General features: G+C 31.1%; 1 protein-coding gene across 8 annotated transcripts in view; it reads left to right on the top strand.

Moving 5' to 3' along the window:
• Nucleotides 1-23,844, top strand: part of Exn (Ephexin) — a 93,530-nt gene that overhangs the window by 24,827 nt on the left and 44,859 nt on the right. The window contains exon 1 of one of the 8 annotated variants that reach the window (XM_085204151.1): nucleotides 7,037-7,195. The exons of the other annotated variants lie outside the window; for them this stretch is intronic. The gene's annotated coding sequence lies outside the window, so the exon portion shown is untranslated. Of the gene's footprint in view, nucleotides 1-7,036; nucleotides 7,196-23,844 lie in introns of those variants that run through there. 8 annotated transcript variants of the gene reach the window in all.

A 23,844-nucleotide genomic window follows, 5' to 3' on the forward strand; every position in this document is an offset into this window, starting at 1 on the left:
ATGCTACGCCCAATTTATGCACATTTCTATTTTGTTTTTATTTATTAAAATTTCTATTTTGATTATATTTGAAACGGGTGGTCCAAGTCAATTTTTATCCATAGCCATTGTGTGCGGTAGGTAAGTAAATCATTTGGATGCGTGCCAACTGCGACACGATGATATCATAATAATTAATAACTTTACATTATTAATTTGTAGTAGAAAATAAACTAAAAAAGGTCCAATAATTTTTAAAGGGCTAAATATACTGCCTTAATTAAGGTTAAAAATGCAAAACAGGAGAAAAGCTCCCAAACGGAGAGACGTAGAGATAAACACGCACACGTGTACACAGACAGGTCAAACTTATAACACCCCTCTGTCTTCGCCGGGGCCTATCACGTTGTATTCTGGTAGCATAATCAATTGTGTAATACGACGAAAAGTTGTGATTGACTTTTATTGCTGTCAGCTGTTAACTTGCGCATACTCAGGACAATAGACAGATAATAGGTAATTTAATTTAATATTAAATTAAATTTAATAAGTAATTTAATAACCCTAGGGGGTTAAGACAATCCTTTCCGCCACTTACCACCGGAACTCGAGGTTGCGTGTGTATTCAACGCCGTACCTACGTACCTATTGCTAACGTACCTATTGCTGGGCAAATAAAAATGATGCGTTCTCCCGATTGTTGATAGAACCCACCATCCAACCACCCAACTACCGCATTTACAACCTGACGTTGTCCCACTGCGCCTCAATGGCCTCAACTGTTGTGCGTTTAAATCAAATTCTTTGCAATAACTAGAAGGTTAACAAGAAATCCTTATTTAATTGGTCCATATAATTAATTAATGAACGTTAGGATTGCGAAAAACAAACGAATAATTTCTTCCGGTTAATTATAAATAAAAAGCGACACAACAAGTATAAAAAGGTCACATTTAACGGCGGCTCCACGGGATAATTTATGCTCTTGAAAAGGAGAGTGGTTCAGGTTCCGAGTGCATCGACCCAATCACTTTCCCCTCTTCCTATATAACCTTATGGGTAACGCGTTGGATAGGTGCTGGATTTTGTTTGTGCTGTTTTTTTGTGATGGTTATTTTTAATGTAATTGTCTTAATTAATTTGTTATATATAGAATACAAATTATAGTAAATGAAATTTAATATATCCCTTTGAATATATTGTTTTTTTAAATATTTTTATCGTTTAAAAATATTTTTATATAGTACCTAAAGAGTGAATGTAAACGCGATGACTAGATCCCCATTCGGGGAAATGATCTATTTTTATATCCAAGATCTGTTAAGAAAAAAGTTTTTTCTCAACTCAACACGTAATGGGTCGAAATCGGGCGGAAATTCGAGAATAAAGTGTCTTAACACTAGATTCTCCGATATACAAAAAACACTAAATTTACCAGTTATGGCTCTACCATATAATTATTTTTCAACGAGAAGTACAAGTAACGTATTTCTATTATTCTTATTATGTAGTCAAAATAACAGTAATATTTTAATGCTGTTATATTCGAACAATTATTGTATAATTCTTATTGACTTTATATATATTAACTAAAATAGGTTTTTTTTACACATCCTACAAATATAAAATTTAGGAAGTTATAATATGATATAACGAAGGAATAACCTTCGTAATATTTCATGTATAAGTATTTTAGTTCAATCAGGACCCGTCACTTAATATAAAGCTGTTGCGCACGGTTCATTTGCGACAGATCGTGTGTGGATGTAGTTTTTACAATCGTTTCGCAACGGACCCGCATTCCTTACGGCCCTAGGGCTGATCGCTTTGAAATTCCTTTGCTTTATAAGTCTAGTAGGATTTTTTTTTAAATATAATATTGGAAACCAATAATGTTAGTGAGTTGCAAATTTCGACCAAATCATTTTAAATAAATAAAATAAAAATTGTTGTACCTAACTTCGATTCCCACTCGCAATTATTTATTTAAATTATTTTCTTTTCTCAGCTTTGGTAGTCAAACGAGACATGACTTAGCGTACAAATGAGAACTATGAGTCTTAAAACTGGGATCCCTCTGCCTACCTTGCTGTACGGGAAGATGCTGCCTTTTTCTTATTTAATACAACGTAATAAATTTAAATAATTTATTATTTTTTATCTAAACAATTGCCAACCTAACGTTTAATATATCTTTATTAAGGAAGGCGTTCTGCATGAGCCAGGCCAAATCTAATAGGCGAAGGTGTTCTTTACATGTACAAAGTAATTATATAAAATAAGTTATATATGTTAATAACATAAATGTCGGTAGGGGTCTCATCCAACCCCTCTAGTATAAGCTCTAGATATAAGTACAGTTTAAATTGTCCCTAAATTAAGTACGCCACATTAAAATAACTTTCATAAAATAAAAAAAGGCACGGGCAACTATGCGCCCGTGGATGTAGCTGTTAAAATAAAATAAAAATATATATATATATATATATTTTTGTCATTGCTTTGCACGAAATAGTTAGGACTAAGCTACTATCAGAAATTACTGATGGATTTCGTGACTTCAAAATAATTTAAACATAACATCATGTTTCGTTTTGCACATTACATAGATAATAAGGCACAAAGATAATTTTAGTAAAATATCACATAATAAATATCGTAATACCACATAACTTTATAATTAATTTGTATTTCAATCTACACCTATTAACTAACTTCATTATTGTTGAAATATTTAGGTTCTCTCTCTTTCTCTCTACTCTCTGCCGTAGACTCAGTGTTGAATATTGAACCACCAAAATCGTTTATATTTACAAAAATGTAAACAACATAGAAATATTAATAAATAAAACATTTTTTTTCCTATTTGTTAACACAAAGATTTTACATTTCAAACAAGTAGCACATATTAGCATATAATAGATATATTTTTTCATTAGCACACTTCATTCAAGTGGCGCGTTTTGCAAGTCCCCGAGCAAACCTATCAAGTGTCGTAACTTAATAGAAACGATATTATAGTTCAATGTACACTAGAGTCTAATTACTATGCTATTCAGTGACTTTTTGCTATACTAGCATTATTTATTTTAGGTTCACGCTGTTTCCCGCATACAGAAGGATAATGAGAGGAATGTATCGTCTTTATTTTAAGAAAATCCTTTTCTAAGTTTCCGCAATCTTTCGAAATTATTGTGTTTTGAAAAGTGGAAGTAAACGTCACCAGAACTAGAAAAATTAAAATAAATCAACAACCGTCGGTTTCGGCCAGGCGCTAAGCCTTTACTCCATGACGCCCTCAATTTATTAATATTGTAATTATTTATTTATTTATTTATTTATTTATTAGGAAGCCAACGTTACATACTAAGACTACAATGGTTACAAACATTTTTAAATATATTGATACAAAGTATGTCTCAATTATAGGCTAACTTTACATGTATAGTAAAGTTGTTGCTCACATCTAAATTAACAAAAAAAAACAACAACAATAATAATTAAAAAAAAAAAAAAATCCACTAACCAGGTATATAAATTTAAACTTATAACATAAACATTGTTCTAATTATGACAAAAAAGACACAACTAAAAATAGTTATGACAAAAGTATGCATTAATTAAAGTAAATTAACTTCATATGACGCTAATAAAGTAATAAATTAATAACTGAAGTCAGATTCGTCACATAAATAATTGATTAACTGTAATTGGATCAACTACACCCCATTACTACTTATTTATGACTTATTGATACTATGGGCTTTCGTAGCCCAGGGGCACAAGGGTGTCAGTGTAACGCGACGATTGTGAAAAGCAAGCACTACGCGACGGTTGTGGGATCGATCCCCATTCGAGGGCCACCGCCACTCAACACGCAATGACTCCAAAATTCGGCGGAAAGTGGGGAACGGAGTGTCGTAACACCCTCCCTACCCTGCTGTGTGCGGGATACAGCGTGAAGCTGATTGATACTATTATATCTGTTCAATCATTTCTCGGTATTTCTGGGTACTATATTTGTTATAATATAGAAGCAGGTGCGAGTCTGTACATTTTTTATCTCTACAATTTTAGTTGTACAAAACAATATTTATCGGTTTCTATAAATATAATAATAATTAAAATTTTGTGTTAAATGAGACATGTACCTATATACCCACTATACGTTCATGACGCATTTATAATATTAATATACATATTAATTTAAGCCAATTCTAATCATAGGATTCATAGGCAATGCCTCTGCGCTTCGACGACCCCAACTTGGGGCCCCTAAGCTATGTTGAGAAGCAAGCTATGTTTTTGGGGCCCCCAAGCTATATTGAGAATTAAATATAGGTGTGTATAGCATTTAAAAAAAGTTAGTGTATTGGAAACAATTCCAGTCATTGCCGAGGTCGCCCGGTCTACAGTGATATCACGCGTTTGAATAAATACCTAAATAACAACGTGGCTGAAAGTAAAAATCACTGCTTCTTGATGCCTTATAAAGAAGTGTGTATTATACTTTTATTTTATTATTTTATGAAGTTTGTATTATACTTTTATTTTATATAGAAAACATACATAATTCTCAAAATATTCTCATAATTCTCGATATTTTTGATTGTATACATGTATAAAGAGGCTGATGGCTGTCGACGAGGCGAAAGAGGAAAAGATACACCGTAAAGCTAAAAATAAAAAATATTCCTTACAATCTAATATTGAAATCGAGATGTGCCCAAAGCGTTACTCAATCGATCCACGGAAGGAAACCTTAGCATCGCTCCGGGCTTCTGTAAACTAAGACGCGTAACTCGAGGCTAGATTATAATATTTACAAGTGATTATTTGATACACTCCACTGAATGCGTTTCTCTTTATCGTCGCACTCTTTTCTCTCTTTTTTATGTAGAATTTTAACTAATAGATAGGATATAAAAAGAGAGCGATGTGTCTTAACATAAGGTTCCCAGGTACCCTCTGCCTACCCTGCTTTGTGTAGGATACACTGTGAAGCTGTTATATATGTATTACTTATGATATCTTAACAAATACTCTTAATTTGTAAAGTTTTAGGAAAACAATAAATATATATAACTTTTTTTTAAACTAATTAGCTTTTATAAAGCGGGATTGTATATAGGAGGTAAATTTTATTACTACAAGATACCTTTCTCTTGCCTTGAAGAAGGGTCTTGTAGTAATCTTTAACTGGTTAAGAGTTACGTAAGCGCTTATTTATAATTTATTTAACGCTCGTTGAAAATCATATAAGTACTAACTAAAAAAACTTCGTAATTTTTTTGGTCGTTGTGGCGGTTGCAGGTGCGATTCCCAGTTATTTGACTTTTTTGTTTTCGGCAAGGAAGGCGAAATGTAATTTAATTACCTATTCCTTACAGCTTTGCTCTAGTTAGTCGCTATTTTCATGAATAAGAAAAGGAACTAATATTAGGTGTAAGTTGTTTTTAGCATTTTTTTTATTTAAAAGCATCGATCTTTGCTACAGTTTTTATTTATATATATGCAGATTTCCAGTTATAACAAGCATTAACCGAAGTAAAAATATATAAAACAAATAATCTCTTTCAAGGAATCGATTAGCGATGGCTAAGTAATGGCATACTACGCCAGTGACACATTTAAAGAGTAGTAATAATCTATAACAAGTAAATGTAAAAGAATTAAAGATATTATTATGTATTTTTTTAGGTCCACGGTGTATCTTTAAGCACATAGCAGGGTAGGCAGACGCAAAGGGAACCTGGGAACTTACTGTTAAGACATTCCGATTCCCACTTTCCGTCGAATTCAGCACGCATTGTGTATGTAGTGGTGGAACTTAAACCCGCGCATTGTCTCATTACAGAGTGAGGAAATAAAAATATTAAATATTTCATTTCTTTGAGTGGGAATGGAACGTTTACAGTCGCACGCTTCTGCCTCTGCGCTACGACTTGCCTCAAGACTTTCGATTTTTACATACATATTTCAATCTTAATTATTAAATTTTCTACTAATCTGTCAAAGCAAAGAGATTAGTGACAAAAGCTTTTAATTTTTTTTTTTTTCAAATAACAATATTTTCTCATAACGACCTAACTGTAATACGTTAATGAGGTAGATTTTTGCGCAATTATGCTTATCCTAAATCCCTTTTTAATTTTAGCCTTTTGTTATTTTGTTCTCACCAAAGTGGCCTACAATCACACTTGCGAGCACAATAGAAGATATTTTGACATTTTTTTTAAGTTAAGTTGACTTATCAACTTAACTTAAAAACTTTATCAACTTATATGACATTTTCAACTTGGTGATATATTTCGTTATTTTTATTTTCCGTTTGTATTGGTTACATGTTGTGTACGTACAAGGGAAACCACGTTTTTTGTTTTGCTTATTCTGAACGACATGTTCGTACTCTTTTTACGCTGTATCCCACATGTAATAGGGAGGCAAAGGGAACCTAGAGTTAAGACTCGGTTACCCACTTTCAACCGAATTGTGGAGACTGCGCATGTACGTGAGGAGCGGACCGGACTGCCGTACTTTGCTTTGTATTGTTCAGGCTGTGGTACTGCTTTTTTTATTAATAATATTTTTAATAAGACTTTAATAAAAAAATGTCTATATCTTTAGTGAGCATATAATTAATTATAATTATATATTTTTTAATTATGTCACTTCATACTAGTCGTCCTGTGTTAATATAATTAGTACGTGATATAACGTTATTGACACATACCACAAAATTACATTGCTCAACTATTTTAATGATTATATTTATTTAAATTATTTATCTTGCTCAAATTTCAATTACCTAGAAGTATAATAAAAACCCACGCCACTCCCTAGAATGACGAGAATATTTTTAAATATAGATCCTTCCAGTAGAAATCGAACCAACAACCATCGTTCTAAACAATCACTCCCCATTTACACCACTATGGCTTTTACATTACCAATATCAAGAAGAGCCGCGTGCTATTACTAGTAAAGTTAACCTCAACGCAGGTTGTACCGTCAGTCCGTCGGTTTCACCCAGTTGTGTCTGGGTCACGTCGGCCGCTCGCCGTGTTCCAAGTATTATTGTACGAGTTATTGTAAACATGTGTTAGAATCGATTTATTCGCGTTATAATATCCCCCGCTAAGGATTATTATAATTTGTGATGTTTCTTTTCATATATATGTAAGTTGTGAAGTGTGTGAATGGATTTACTTTTGGAGTACGTAAGTCAGGTTTTTTATTAAGCTATTTGCTATTTATTGAATTATTGTGTTTGTTGTTTTTGTATAAGTTATCATATTTGTTATCTATATAATTAGGTTTTTTTTTTAGTGTTAATATGTAATTTTAATGTTCTTTTAATTAAGAAACAACTTAAAATGTTTGAAAGAAACAATTGAACACGTTATTGTAACAACAATGTTGTTAATAATCGTTTTATGTATATACAATACAATATAGAGGATAATATGACTATTAATCAATTAAATGGTTGCCTGAGAGAGCGTCCTGTGTTTATTTAAATGTTAATAATGATTTTCTATTAATCGCAGTAACAACAAAATTAAATTTACAAAAGGTCCGGTCATTATTCGAGGACCTCGTGGCACAGATTCAGAATGTTTCTCACTTGGGTAGTAGAGTTTAGTTCCGCCGCCCAAATATCACAAAAAATTGGTGGAAAGTGGGGAACAGAGTGCCTTAACACTAGGTTGCCCTTCCCCTTACACTCAATACGCATATGCTATATTCGGAATTTTATCATATCTTTTATCCTTCATTTTATTGCACCATACGTCAAATGAGAGAGAACATTTTCAATAGATTTATTTTACTATGTGTAGAAAAACGAGTTCTGTGATAAGATATTTAGTTGCGTTTTCTAATTTTATGTAGTTGTTATAATATTAGTTTTCCCGTTATTCCCGTTAATACTTCCATGATTTCGTTTAGGATTTATTTATTAACTTACTTACCGTTGTATAAAGCTGTCGTCACAACGTTTGTTTTAGTTGCGACCCACGCATATCATTCAACCTAATAATAACCTGTTTTTTTTATCTTAGTAATATTACCAGTAAGGAAATTGACAATAATCCTACTGGAAAGATTACACGATACAAGTATTGGAATTTAATTTTCTTTTAGCATTTATGGTTAAAAAATATCTGTTTTTACTTATTACCATCCTCCATTTCTTGTTTTTTTCCTGTATTAAAAGTTCTTGAGTACAAATATTAAACTAAAATCAAAACTTTTTATTAACAATGCAAAGCGAAGTTTTATATTATAAAATTCTGTCTATGTTCAACGCTTACGAAAATGTGTAGAGTTAGAAAAGGACTAATCTTACAGGAGTTCTGTCTATATTTTTAGGATATCGGATCCTAAAAACTATTAATATATACTATAGCTGTGCAATAACTACTATAATAAAGAAAATAATAGGTATTATTATGCAATGCTTAATGCTGTTTACTCTTTAATGATCAGAAATTTTCTAAATATAATTTCGATTATCACCTAAATTTGTAGAAATTTATGAATCATTAAGATAAACCACCTCTTATGAAACTTTTATTTATTTAGGATTTTTTGTCTATTTGTTCGTAAAATTATCCAATTCCATTGAAATGAACATAGTCAATTAACTCCGAAGAATTTCCAGGTTTGGTGAATGGCTATACGTGCTACGTGAACCATATCTCATATTACACATACAAATGTAGGTACGTTTCGTAAAACTAAGGTTGTATTTCTCAACCGTTTCGGATTACAGCCGAAAACTATTATATTATTATTAATAGTAATATTTAGATACATATGTGTGTATGTATGTACGTTGATCAATACGAGAATAAAGTGACTTTTAGCAAAGATAATATAATAAATAGAAATGGTAGATTGGTTCATTTCATGATGTATTTCCGTGTATTTGCCATATTTGGCAAAGCAAATAATTATTATAATAATAATAAAAAAATATACAAAACAATAAAATATTTTTTGGCTGTTGTAATTACAGAGTATAAGCCTATTTACTCATTAAATGTTATATTCGGAGTGTCCGCTACTCTACATTCTTATTATACAGGTGTACTACTATACTACTGTGTACTACATTTCTACTTGCAATATTCATATAAGGCATCCTCTTATTGACGTAATATTACATATATAGTAAACTAATTTACAGTAAGTAAATTAGTTATTAACTTATGTCATAAACCATAATTCCTAGTGTTTCTATGTAAACAAATTATGTAAAAAAATTAAAAGCGTTATATCATATTACTTACTAACTAGATCCTTTTCAATAACCATTTGCCATCCATCTCTCCTTTGAAACAAGATAGTGAAATTCCACACTACGTTATCAATTAAAGCAGATAAATTAAGAAAATTAATTAACCTTTATCGGCATCGAACTCTCAACCATCTCGTTTGCACTCAGATGTCCCTATGTTAGAATAGCTAAAACTTATAATAAAATCGTAAGAGAGTCGGTACGGTGTCTGAATTGATTGAATCTTTAGTTTTCAATTTCTTCATTAATATTTCTATTTCAAGCGGGCGAAGCCCCGCGCGGGCCCACTAGTTTACATATGTATTTCAAGTGCGCTATTATTAAGAGCATGCATAAACATAAAACACATGCTTCTCGAGACTTAACTGTCTGAAAGTAGATTAAAAATAACGGCCAACGTTGCAATATGCACGGAAATTCCAAACGCATAATACACTGTTATTTTAGAATAGTGTGACGACTTGGAAGTCTTGTAACACACTATGTAGGTATCTGAAAAGTTGTCATTAAACAACGAATATCCGCTTGTGACTAATGATGAAATGGCAATTATTATTTGAAATGTAGTGAGCGATATTTATTTAAGTCGTTTCACAGAAATGCTGTCGCCATTTGTTAATGCAATTTAATTCAAGTTAATTATGATTGGTGTAGTGCTAATTAGACATTTGTGAGTATTCCTTATAGTTGTCGATTCGATTCTTAGCTTATACATAAAAAAATTTAATATTAACATTTCCTAGGCCCCAGTTGACGTTGAGATTGTGTTCTCCCATTTAATATCTATAAATGGCCAAAAATGTCATTGTATTATACAAAAAACGGAATCCTCGATACTTTTAAAAAATAAAAAGCCCCCCTTTGCAATTTAGAAAAGGAATCTACAAATATTTTATTATCAACCCGCCTTCAAAACTTCCTCGCGTCAGCTAAGTAATAAAATAACTCGCTTTATGGTTGTTCCATTCGCATATTATGAGCTACGATAGACAGATAGACAGATAGACCGACTACCGATATATGGACATGTCAAATCGGGGATCCAATAAGGGTGATTTGTGACAAAAAAACAAAAAAAATATAATAAGTGAATTTCATTCTACGAGGATTTCTTATAGGGTAAACCCCGGATAGTTGCCACACTTTTTGAAAAAGCTCTTTTCTTAGAAATATATACCACTACATTACCTATTCAATGTGTGTTCTTAAACATAGTATATTAATCTTCTAACTTAGGCAATTTTTTCAAATATAAATATTATCAATTTTGAGTACTGCCTGTTTTACGTAGCCTCTAAGAAAGGGGATAGTTGCCTACTATGGCGGATACTAGCCTAACGTTAAAAATGATTCGGGGGATACTTGCCTGTCTATTTTTTTTTTTCAAATAAAAACGAACTTATATTAATTTAAGTAATCACTTTTTGTTATCAATATCAAAGTCAATATAATTATAAAATTACAACAAAATAGACTCCAAAATGGTAATTAAGTATCCAAAATAATAATTAAATATTACTATTTATTTTAAAGGTAGAACAACAACAAAAATAAGAATTAACTTTGGCTTAGCATCTATTAAATAAGTATTCAGTTCTAATTACTTACTGAGATCCTTTATAATTATTACCTAAACAACACTTAAAAGTACTAAGGTTTTAAAATTTTAAATTTGAACATGTAATTTTTTAATTTAAAAAAATAATTAAATATTAGTATTTATCTTAAATATTAAAAATAATTATGGGAATAACTTTGGCATTAGTATTGATTATTATCAGAAGCCAAGGTTTTCAACTTGCCACATCTCATGCAATGGTTTTTGAATGTTGTACAAGTTTCATGCAACCACATTCGACACATCTCACATTGTATCCAATCTGATTTTGATTTAGTTAAATTATAATTTTCAAAACATTCTACACAATAATTATCAACTTTAACTTCTTTGTTGGTATTTCATTTTTTTGAATTTGCTAATTGATATTGCTATTTTGAATTTCTTAAGGTTCGAGAGGATATGCCATAAATCCGGGATATTTCGTTGATACTTTTTTGTTTTTTATTTAGATCTTCGAACGCAAGTGCTAAGCTATCTTCTGTCCAGCTGATGTGGCGCGGCACCACGCCTGGCTTTCGTTTATACTTGCGAGGCATTTTGCTGTTGAGAATTTATTTTATTTAAGATAAACTACAGTAAAGCCCAATAAAAATATCACCAAGAAAAAAAGGTAAAACCAAATGAAAAAAATAACTAAGAAAAAAATCTGTTTGCTCGTTAAAATGTGTAGTTACGGATAGTTGCCCCAGGGCAACAATCCGCAAAAGACAGTAAGGCAACTATCCTTTTTGATACGGATACTTGCCCTTTTTATTTACAAAATAAATAAAACATATTTAACAAGAAAACGTTTATTACAGTGCAATTTAAACTCTAATGCAATCAAAGAAATAATTATTTTACTAAAACCGCAATTAGTTATAATTATATTTAACGGAGATTACTTGCCAATATAATTCTGACGCTCGTCAAAGTATCATCGCGGAAGATTTTTACTCACACGGACAAAACTCGTGCACCTACTTCGACAGCTGATGCGGCACCGAGTCCTACGCGGGGGACGCTTCTTATTATGATCAAAAAGAAACACTGTAAACACGTCTAACATAGAGCATTTGAAACTGAGGCAAGTATCCGTCCGAGGCAACTATCCGGGTTTTACCCTATTCATAAATTATAATTTAAGGCAACGGCAATTTAGTTATAAAATCTATAGACTAATTATGATGTACGCTTAATAAAATTTCTAACTGTAATAAATTTTATGCACATTTTACGTAATATAAATGAAAGTGAAAGACTTCTGGAAGCTATAATAGTGAGCTTTTGTTTTAACAAACAATAATTAACTATCACTTTGACTATATATCGTTCTTGTTGTCAATTTTATGATTTCCTTGCATTTATTTCTACTACAGCTATCATTATTTGTAACCAATACCAATTAAAATAACATTAAAATAGTAATGGCGACAATCTCCTATTATTTTTAAATATATGTGCAATATTTCATATAATGATAATAGTAAGTAAATCTCATACGAAAGGAATATGTTGAAATACCGGTACGTTGGGAGGATGAACGATGAAATACTAGTAAAAAAGATATACGTACAACGCAAGAATGGAGAGGGACATGTAAATCTCGGTATCGATAACATGAGATTAGTACTGCTTCATTCTATTATTTCTGTGATTACTTCGGCTAGAATTATATATGAAAAAAAAAACAAAGCTGCGCTTAAAATAAAGAAATAAAAGTTTATTTATGCGTAAAACTTCGCAGATAACAAACAGTTAAATATATGAACTAATTTATAGTTATGAACTAATTTAATTTTTTTATAGTAATTCTTAAATAGTTGTAACCTTCTTTTAAATCACAAACATTTTTACATTGTTTTACGTTTATTTTGAGTCAATATATCACCTTGTCGAAATCCAAGGCGTAATATATAACGCGTATTAAGGTCATCTTCACACGCCAGCAACGATTAGCAAAGCTTATAACATGAAGTAATAAGATTTAATCGCTGTTTACATCATTATATAGAATCCTGAAACAAATATATCTAGACATGAGAAGAACAAGAGATTAATGGATGACTTAAAAGTTTTTAACAGAATCACAAATGTGGTCCGTGCAAGCTGAAAAACTGTTAAGTATTAATTAAAATATGCTAATTTTCTTTTTACTTTACATTATATAGGTACAGGTACATATTATGTGGATAATGGTTGTATAGAATATTAAGAAGCCTAACTAAGAATAATATATCTTAATTGGTTTTTGCTCCTATAAGAAAATTATCTGAATCCAGAGTCCCATTTTATCTACGAAACAAGGCAAGAACTAAAATATAACATCCAATAACAGTAATTCCACTTTCAAAATTACCTATACTATCTTTATTGCTTTCGTCGTCTATCTTCAGTAATAATTTGAAAGAATGAAAAAATAATTATTTTATCCAAGGATCAAATATTAGTAAATAACTAGATACCTTTATTCATCAATAGAATGAATTCATTAATTTGTAGGACAAATGGAATCAACACAGCTACACTTTATCCCACATAGCAGGGAAGGTAGAGAAAACCTAGTGTTGTGACACTCTGTTCACCACTTTGTTCCGACTTTACGAGTCATTGCTTGATAAGTCACGGGGCTCAACGCCGCCCTTTATTATGTTAGTAGAGCCAGGAAGAATGGGAATAAAAATAAGTATTTCCCCCAAGTGGAATCGAATATACAACCGCTATGTTAACAGCCACGGCGGCCTCACTTCGTCAAAATAAGTGCAGATAAATGTGATAACTTCCGTTTCCTGTAACGTTCACCAGCCAAACATATTTTCGTGTTCTATCGGAACCACTGTATAGACTATACAGTGTAAGTGGGTCACCGTTGCACGCGAGCTCGCGCGATTAGCTAAGCTCGTCTGTGTAGTAATGTTGGTTACAATCAATGCAATTCATACGATCTTCATGAATACTAAATTCACTTATAATATGTATTTATTTATTCTTTAGTAGAATAAAACGTTGTTATATTAGAAAAATGTTTTTAATTAAAACAAATTTTAGCGGTAGAGTGGAATTCGCAATTATCGCGCGTACGGCTCCCAATACTGCCTGGTTTCTTAAATTCATGTAAGTACGATTAATCCATGTAAAATAAATTAATTCATTATAAAGTTACAAAAAAACAAAAATTTCTTTACTACTTTACTTTACTTGACATTAGCTTAAAGGGTAAATTAACACGAATAATTTAAAATAAAACGTCAATAACCAATACTTAGCTTTTCTATTGATTTACCATAGAAGGTAAATCAATAATAGAATAGCTAAACGTTTTTTTAATAAACTATTATTCAAAATTTACATAAAATACAAATTTTGTAATGCATCAAAGAGTCGAATCTATACTTTCTCTAAAGGGCCAGCCTGTACACATATAAAACTGGTATTCGAGGTCATACTAATTCTGAACCTTTAAGAATTCGTTACTAGGTTAATTAAAACCGGTCTAACGGTCTCATATGGATTACATTCGTAAGTGCAAATATTTAAAATCGATTAGTCCTCTATATGGACATTTGAATATGTTAAATAATTTAAAATATGAATACAGAGTGCATACATTTATTCCGACTTTTTTATATGACCAAATTATCTGAGAAATAAAGAAGATAAATATTGAATTTGGGGCCAGTTGTAACGCCACCACTCAACAAGCAATGCTTCCAGAGTTCGGCGGAAGTGAGGGACAAAAGAATCGTAACACTAGGTTCACAGGTTCCCTCTGCCTACCCTACTATGCGGTGTACAGCGTGATACTAAAAAAAATAAAGATTTATGAACCTTTAAGATATACCTAGAGATCGAAGCACAGCCATCTTAAAATAATTATATATTTGGAAATTATAGGTTAGTTTTCCCCGGGAAATAGAAAATATCTGTTATGATAATGGAAAATCGAATCGAAGATCTAGTATGTAGGTATATATTTTGCAACTTTTTTATCATTTCTAACATCAGTGTTAATAATTTTTATCATATAAAATTAATTATAATCACCCTTTATGACAGGTTATCTTTTATATAATCATAAATGTACATTAAGTCATAAGTTATAAGGCTCCATGCAAGGCAAGCACACAGCAAGGCACATGCTGTCTGTTGTGTTGAACCCTGTATTGTTTCACTACACAATGCTTATTATACAAACGGCTGCGTCCGGCCGTTGCTTTAACCTTGGCTATTGCCTTGTTCGGATCGGCTTTTCTTTGAAAACATACTAATGTGTCTTAATTTTTAAATTATATTTTTGTACATTTAAAGTCTTATATCATCATCATCAGCCTGTCGTCGTCCACTGCTGAATATAGGCCTCTCTAATGGCACGCCACTGAGCTCGATCTTCAGCTCTTCCCATCCATAATTTCGCATGTCTTCTATAATATGACTACAATATACATTTATGTAAATTTTGGTATTACTTTAATTAGAAGTTACGTTTTCGAAAGCCCTTAAACTAAGAACAGAACAGAATAGAAGTTATGTTTAGAGTCATGACATCGACATTTCTATTGTTATTCGTATTGTATCTCAAATGGGCCCTATTAGATGTATATTGCCGTTACTTGGGTCGTCTAAATAATTGATTACAATTTCAATCACAGCATATACATTGTCCTTAAACATACACTTAGTCCCTATTTTTCTTAAAAATAACACAAACACATTTACGTTTAAAAATAGTTTTGTTAAATGAAAATGCAATAATATTTTTATTTACCTCCCTTATTCAATTGTTTTTGTTATGTCACCTAAGTGTTTTAAATGTATGCTTTATATAGAGAAACCATGTTTGTAAAACAATGCCTCCACATTATTATATGTAATAATGGCTGACGTGAGTAGTCATTAGTGGGTGTCATATCTTTTGTTATAATCTTCTTCCATTTTTATTCTGTAACTGGCACTCTTTTGATATATTTAGTAAAATGTAACATCGTAGTAATATTTATTTTTCTTAATCCTTGTATTTCAAGTTTCTGTAACATAAAAATTGGTGCTCTTTTTGTTACCCTATTTCATAAAATACATATAAGAAAAACGTATTTTCTATAACCTTAAATGTCAGTTATATTTTATTTAATTTTTACCAATAAGGAGGGTTTGTGATGTCGTTTTTAATAAATTAATTATAATATTAAAAGGAAAACTTTTAATTACATCGGGGCAGCAATTATGGTTAAAATGAGCATATATATTATATTATATTATTATTTTTATGAAATTATTAGAGCATGAAAGGAATATTATGCAAAACTGTTTTATAAACGTATAATTGACATTAAATAAATCGGACGTGACGGATCTCTAAACTTCTAATGGTCAATTATTTTTTATTCATTCATTATAAGTGATGTGATGATGTGAGAGAGTTTATTAATGGAAATACAAAAAAAATTACGTCTGCGTAATATATCGTCGTAGCGCAAATAACATATGTGCGACTGTAAACGCAGCGGTCGTTGATTCGATCCCACTCAGAAGGATCTCGCTCTGGTAATGAGACAAAGCCTGGCATTGGATGAAAGTGTCTTAAGGTTCCCAGGTTCCATGTTCCATCCTGCTAAGTGCGGGATACGTAGGCATCCCGCACTTAGTACGTAGTACAATAACAGTATTGTAGTGTGAAACTAAAAAAACAATATATTAACATCGTTACACTACATAGATCATTAAAGGCTAATTATTATTATATGTTCAGGCGATATTCTTGTACAAATTTATCAAATTCAACAATTTATTTGTTAATGTTACACATTGGGTTATTTATAATGACATTATGAGTTATATTAACCGCAGTTATACACGCAGTCAATTTAGCATCTCTTGTGACGCGCGTTGCCTTCAATGAAAGTGAAAACCATTTCCCGCCAATTGTGTTGTCATCTTTAAGACAAATAATGCCTATCATGTATGAGAATTTATTTTTTGCTTTATCTGTTTTTACTTTTAATATCTGTATCTGTTCTTAAAAGGCTCGTTTAGCAATGGAAACCTCTCACCCTCATTCCGCGTAAGCGTTATTGATCCTGATTTATTATTCTGTATTATATTTTATGCCAAAAACTTTTCAACGTTATCATTTGATGCCAGTTAAGGTCGTCGTTGCGCAGCGTCTGACTGTAATGGCAATGATTGTGAATTCGATACCCACTGCAGCTTTAAGCTCCGCTCCTCAACAAACGAAAGTTGAAACCAACACGAAAGTTGGGCAGAAAGAGGAGAACAGAGTTTCTTTCCCTTTCCTTGCGCCTTAACTTTTTAAAAATTGGAATAGAGAGAACATTCTCTCTCAAATATGTATTAGCGCTGTCGTGGAGATGAGAGAGAATGCTCTCTCTGCTTTTTATGTTTAAGACTTTTCGATATTGTATGTCCGTTCTCCTGATAAGTGCCGTGCTTGCTCATAACAACTATGTTATGTAAGAATAATAAGTGCAATATGTTAATGCGAGTACTGGTATAAGCTCGGCACCTTGAAATATAAACATACATTTATGATATAATACCAAAATATTTCACCATGCGAAATGATCCAGACGGCCACTATCTGGCGTAGCTCAAATTACATACTACACTTATATATAATAATACATATTTTACTACTATAATTTAGTTAATAATACATTTTAAAAAAAATATTCTTTTTTATAGAAGATATGTAATTTTTAAGTGGCAACTTTTATCTAATAGTAATAGGCCTATAACTATATAGTATTTAATAGAAATGGAATAATAAATAATATATTAAACAACTTTTATAACAGACGATATTAACAGTTAGTTTTCCACAACATGTCAGTGAAAGCGTTAAGACATAAATTTACCTTTGACAACTTGAAAACACCTCTGTCTCTATTGGCCCTTAGTTATTTATCCCATTGAGAAAACTCGCGACTTTTTAAATACATGCATTAAAAATATTTAATACGTTTGAAGAAAGAAAAAATATAATAAAAGAAAACAACATTCTCAGGTGATTTATTATTACTATAGCAGATTAGGGAGCACCAAATATTACTATAATAGTATAAAGTCAAGGGTCTCCTGCAAATAATGTTGCCTGATTTTGAAAAAATCCTTTAAGTTCCTTGTGTATTATGCTTTCTGTGACGTATAAGTGGGATTAGTTTAGCTATATCTTTGTAGACATATATAAATGGGCGTAAAAATGATGGGAGGGGGTTAGCAGGTGATCTGTGCCCACCCTAGAAGTAAATAAATAAATAAATAAAAACGAATAAATAATAAATTTTTGATTGTATTGGATTCTAACAGTTTATAATGAAAGGTATCGATCAGTATTTCCATTAAGATTTTAAGTTGACATGTCATATTGTATTGGTTCGTTCAAATATTTTCCTTTTACTGTTATGAAAGTGGCATTACTTACAAAATTAACTGTCACTCTATTCAAATATTCCTAAAGCCTATTTTTTTAACTCTACTTTCCATTATGTTAAAACGCCGGTAGAAAAATATTATGTTATATTACTGGGCTATGAATAAATTAGAAGATACTTGTTAAATTATTTGTTTGTTGAACTGTTTGAATTGTTCAATTGTTTGATTTATTGTACAAAATTATTTAAATTATTCTACAAATATTGTCGTGTTATGATGTTTTTGAAAAGTTTTTTCTTAGCTTTACGCTGTATACTGTGTATAGTAGCGTAGGCAGAGGGAAAAGTCACCCCGTTCTCCACTTTCGTCGAATTCTCTAAGCATCGCGAAATTCACCGCGCTTTGCCTTGTTACCAGAGCGAAGAAATGAATGAATATACTGTAAAATCATTCCGCGAGTGGGAATCGAATAGACAACCGTCAATATCGAAATAAGTTATTTGCGCTTTACTATTGTCACAAATAGAATAAACATTAAAAAAGAATAAAGATGTTAAACGCTTACACACAGACAGATTACTTACAGATTGAAAACGAATCGATTTTGTTTATTATTCAGGTAATTTCAATTCATCGACCGACAGTGCCGTTAGCGACAGTTACATGTAATAGCTGGCAAGCATTCTGCGGTGTGACCTTGTACAAAACCAGCGTAAATACTTGATTTGATTTAAAAAAAGAATTTTTTTTCGGAGTAAATTGTAAAAATACAATAAATATGTATATAATAAAAGATATGTAACTACACCCTTAAAATTAGGTAACCTACATAATAATATATTTGTTTAATAAAAAAGTACTTTCTTTATAATCATTTAATTCATCATTTTAACTATTGAAACACCACAGAGCTATCGCTTAATTTTCTATTTCTCACAATAATTATATAACAACCAATAATAGCTTATATTGTAATAGCTTATATATATTGTTATTACAAAGAAATTTACTTTCATAAAAACTTTTTCTTTTATGCCTATACAAATATGTAATAAGTATGTTATTTCACGCGTCAACGTCTGAACTTCGTAAACATGTAGAGAATTATTACTTTCAACAAAGTAAGTACATAAGCATCAGTGGCAAGTACATAATCACGTTGTGAGTTTCGCTCATATCTATATAAGTATTATTGGCCATATAATTTATAAGATAATTTATCATATTATTTATAAATTTTCATGTATTTTCTCATGAGAAAGAAAATACCATCACAGTGTCTTACTGTTTATTATGTAATTGATGATTTAAAAATTTTTCACACGCCTTGGGAATAAAAAGATTGCTGCAATCTATTTCAAAGATATTATTGTCACTAATGTTTTTTTATGAATCTGTAAATTATTAAATTGAAAATAAAATGCCGCTAAGTTTCTTGCGCCGGTTTTTCTCAGGTCCGAGGCGGTCTTTAGTGAATCGGTGATTAATTATTTGACGTTCGAAAAGTTAAGAATGTAAATTATTTTCTTTGAATAAACTTACTTGACTTTGTGAATTTGGGGTTCGTGGTCTCGGTCCCCACTCGTAGGTTGTGTAGATTGAGTAGGAAAGCAGACCCTTGTAATAGCCGACATGAATGCCAGGAAGAAGAAGGTCTCGTTCCCCACTCGTTCCCCTCGGTCGAAGGTCTCGATCCCCAATTATTACATTTAAATTGTTTTCATTTCTCCGCTTTGGTAGAAGCGCGGGGTTAAGTTCAATCTCTCAATGCCTACGTTATGAAATTAATAAATGAATAAATGAATCTTGAAAAGATTGACAAACAAAACAAAAATTTGACAGAAAAGATCTTGGAAAAACTACATTTAATTTTATTGTAAGAAAAAAAAATCAGTAAATAAACATTGTGTCAAACAAACAATTGTATAACTAAATGGCTATTAGAAATAGAAGTAATTTCTATCACGTCTAAACTTTCGAGATTTGGATGCGCGTGCGCGTTTCAAATTAGTAATTGGTGACACGCGACGTTGCGCAATGCGCACGGGATCATACACTTCCTGAGGATACCGGTTCTGTTGCTTTTCTAATATCATTTTTTAACTGATTATTTCCTTTGATTTAATATGAATAATTAAGATTTTTGAATATAGAAGATATTGAAATTTGTATGTTAAAATATTTGAACTAGTTTAGATTGTGCCTGTATACCTGTATACTGCTAAATTTTACTTATTATTATTATTATTATTTTTCTTAGGAAACGAAGGGAGACATAATGAGTTTTGCCAAAATGCCTAGAATTGGTTGAGAATTGAAGGAAGACTATAATACTAACTTCACAATGTTCCCAGTGATGCTTAACAGGTACCTCTATAAAAATGTTGTAAGGGAAATCAAAATGAAATCATTTTTCCCATATATTTTAGAAACATAAAATGTGCAACTCCGCCATAACGTCGTCTCGTCTAACCTGATAAATCACAGTTAAAAGCTGATCGAACTTTCCCAGGGCATGTGAAAGCTCCCATTTGACCTCTGGTTCAAGAGCCCTAGATATAACATCTGTAACAACATAAATGATAACAACAACAGGCGTAATGGTTTTACTTTCTGATCCAGTTTTCAACTTTATACTGTCAGGCGGAATTGGAGTTTAGAAATTTTGATTTATCTGTACTAAATAAGTGATGTTTTACCAATTAATTAGTTAATTTTCTAGGTTCTACTACTGCTATTAATAGCAAAATAGACAGAGAGAACCTTATATTCAAATACTAAATAGAAGTTTTTTTGCTTTTCGACCCTATTTTAAAACATTGTTGTTTTTCTTCTTACATAAAAATAATGACAGTGTAGTGTTTAAATTCCGCAATTCAACACAAAATGGTTTTTTTTAATGGAAAATATAGAACCAAGTATCTCTATCTCTCTGGGATATATCCCGAAAAAATGTGTTTTTCTTTTATTTTTTATTTATATCACCATATATGTTCTTTGCCATATTACGTTTTTTAAAATCTTCCAATACGATGAGAGCACGTCCAATTTACAACAAAACATGGTTTGTTCCAAAACACAAAAACAGCACGTATTAGGCACACTGCATGTATATGTGTATTTATGTATGTATGTACGTTTTGAGCTCAAAAACTGATAATTTGGCCCACTTGTACACAGACACGCTTTGTGTCGATTACGTACCTCACTTGCGATTACCGTTACTCACGTAAATAACATTTTCTAAGAAAAACTAAATCCGTTATCGATTTCAGAGATCCAATACGCTAACAATTTATCCTAAATTAGTATGTATTTTTATATGAATTTATATATATAAAAAAATTATTACAAACAAGGTAATTTTAATAAGTTTTAATGATTTAGTTAACTATAGATTATTGTTTTATTTTCTCAAATTACAACCAATTGTGATAAAAGTGATAGAATTTAATATTTTAAATTTATCAGAATTTTATAACCCCTCTATTGGGTTATATAGACCATCGAAAATAGAGGAAAATTAAAGACATAAGATCATGGCTAAACATAAACTAAAAATATTTTTTTTAATTATATTTAATATCATTATATTCTCATGCAAACTATCAGATAGAATGTATGTATTATCTACTAATTATACTGGCATACATTCACACCACTTGGCGTCGCATCGGCTACTCAAAACGCTACCTTTTCATTGGCAACATCTCACCTTTTGTTCCTCAGCACCATTGTCATTCAAATAGCCGTGAAATCATGGCATACAATAACAGGACACTTGCAAAACTAATAAGATATTATATTGATTCGTGACGGCACACTTGCTTAGTTTCAATGCTAACAAGTTGATGCTGTCATAGGAAGTGCTTCCAATGACTCTCCTTTTTTGATATATGTAGGGTCTAAATCTTTCTTTGTAATTCTAGAAAAAAAATATTGTAAATAAAATTGATGATAGTCATTTTTGCTCCTCATTTAAGATGTGGTGTGAAAGGTGGCTAAATCTAACACTTCGTCGAAATTAAATATCCTCGATCGCCTATAGATGTATTATTGTGGTATAGGCTAAGATATAAATGGAATGAAAACTGGGGAACGTGTCTAAACTTTATGTTCCCTCTGTCTACCCTGCTATACGCGGGATTCAACCTGAACCTATATATATAAATATAGTATATAAATAATAAATATGCACGTCCAAACTCTTAGGAAAACCCACAGTGGGAAAATATTCCGAAGGCACACTCGATCCATACACCTGCGGTTCCGTACAAGGTTCACGAAAAGGAAATGAAGAAGGCCACACCAGTTTTCGTTCCATTTCAATTTGGCAACTAAAACGAATTTGTAATATATTCAACTTATTATTATTATTATTATTTATAAATTGTAAATTTACAAAAATATATTTCTTTGATAACTTTCTTCTTTATTTCAAATATTAGTATTAAAAAATAGTTGTTTACGTAATACATCAAAAAAACTTAATAGGCCTTACCAATTTTTAGTATTCTTCGAAAGCTTTTATTTGATTTTATCGATAATTACCGAGCAATTTAATTACTTAACTGAATTTACAAACTAATTTTTATAACAAAAATGTAATGAAAATGAATTAGGGTTAAAACTAAACGTATAAAACAACAGTTTGACATTAAAATCCTAATATTATTATTAAGGTTACAACTAGACAAATAACACACATACATACATTTATGTGGTCATTGACCTCATCTGTTTTGTATACAAATGACTGTAGAACCCAATTTGGACAAGTTGTGGGTGACGACAACGTGCGAATAGCGAAATGCCGGTTTTCTTAACATTTTTATCTATATTCCTTTGCTAAAGTTAAACGATATACAAATATATTTATATCTATACTAATATTATAGAGATGAGGAATTTGTTTGGTTGAACTCCTAATCTTTAGGAATCAGTAACTACAAGTTTAAATTATTAAATAGTTTTCACTTGGAAATTATCTATTCATATATCAATTGGTATATTGAGGAGCTTATCCTAAGCTATGCCTCTCATTTCCAAATGTGGGGCTTACTTACTATTTATAACATGGCTCAATGTTTGTTTTTTATTAATTAATCAGATTTTAAATATATCGTTTATTACGTAATAGCCTTTGATATAAACGAAAAAAAACACAATCAAACCATGTACATACAATACAATAGTTACGAAGAATTTAATAAAAACCGGTTAAACGTTAAGGAAATTCTAGATGTTAGCAAACTAAATGCCAGTCAGACGCAATACCGTGAGAGCCTTGCAACAATACGTTATAGCTCAGTAGCTGTGTTTTTTAACCTTCACTATGTAACCCGCATATAGCAGGGTATGCATGGAGTAGTTAGTGTTAAAACACTCCGTTCCCCACTCTCGTTGCTTGTAGAGTGGCCAAGCACGCCGCGATACACATAAATATTAAAATTATTTCGTTATAACGTGATTAAATTGTATGATATTTTTTTTTTTGTAAAAAAATATATTTTATTAATATACAGCTAAAATCTTAACATATAAATCTTAAATACATTTATTTTTGTAATAA

The sequence above is a fragment of the Heliconius melpomene genome, chromosome 20 (assembly GCF_056956725.1).
Source record: "Heliconius melpomene rosina isolate 202511_hmr_F chromosome 20, ASM5695672v1, whole genome shotgun sequence".
Taxonomy (NCBI): Eukaryota; Metazoa; Arthropoda; class Insecta; order Lepidoptera; family Nymphalidae; genus Heliconius; species Heliconius melpomene.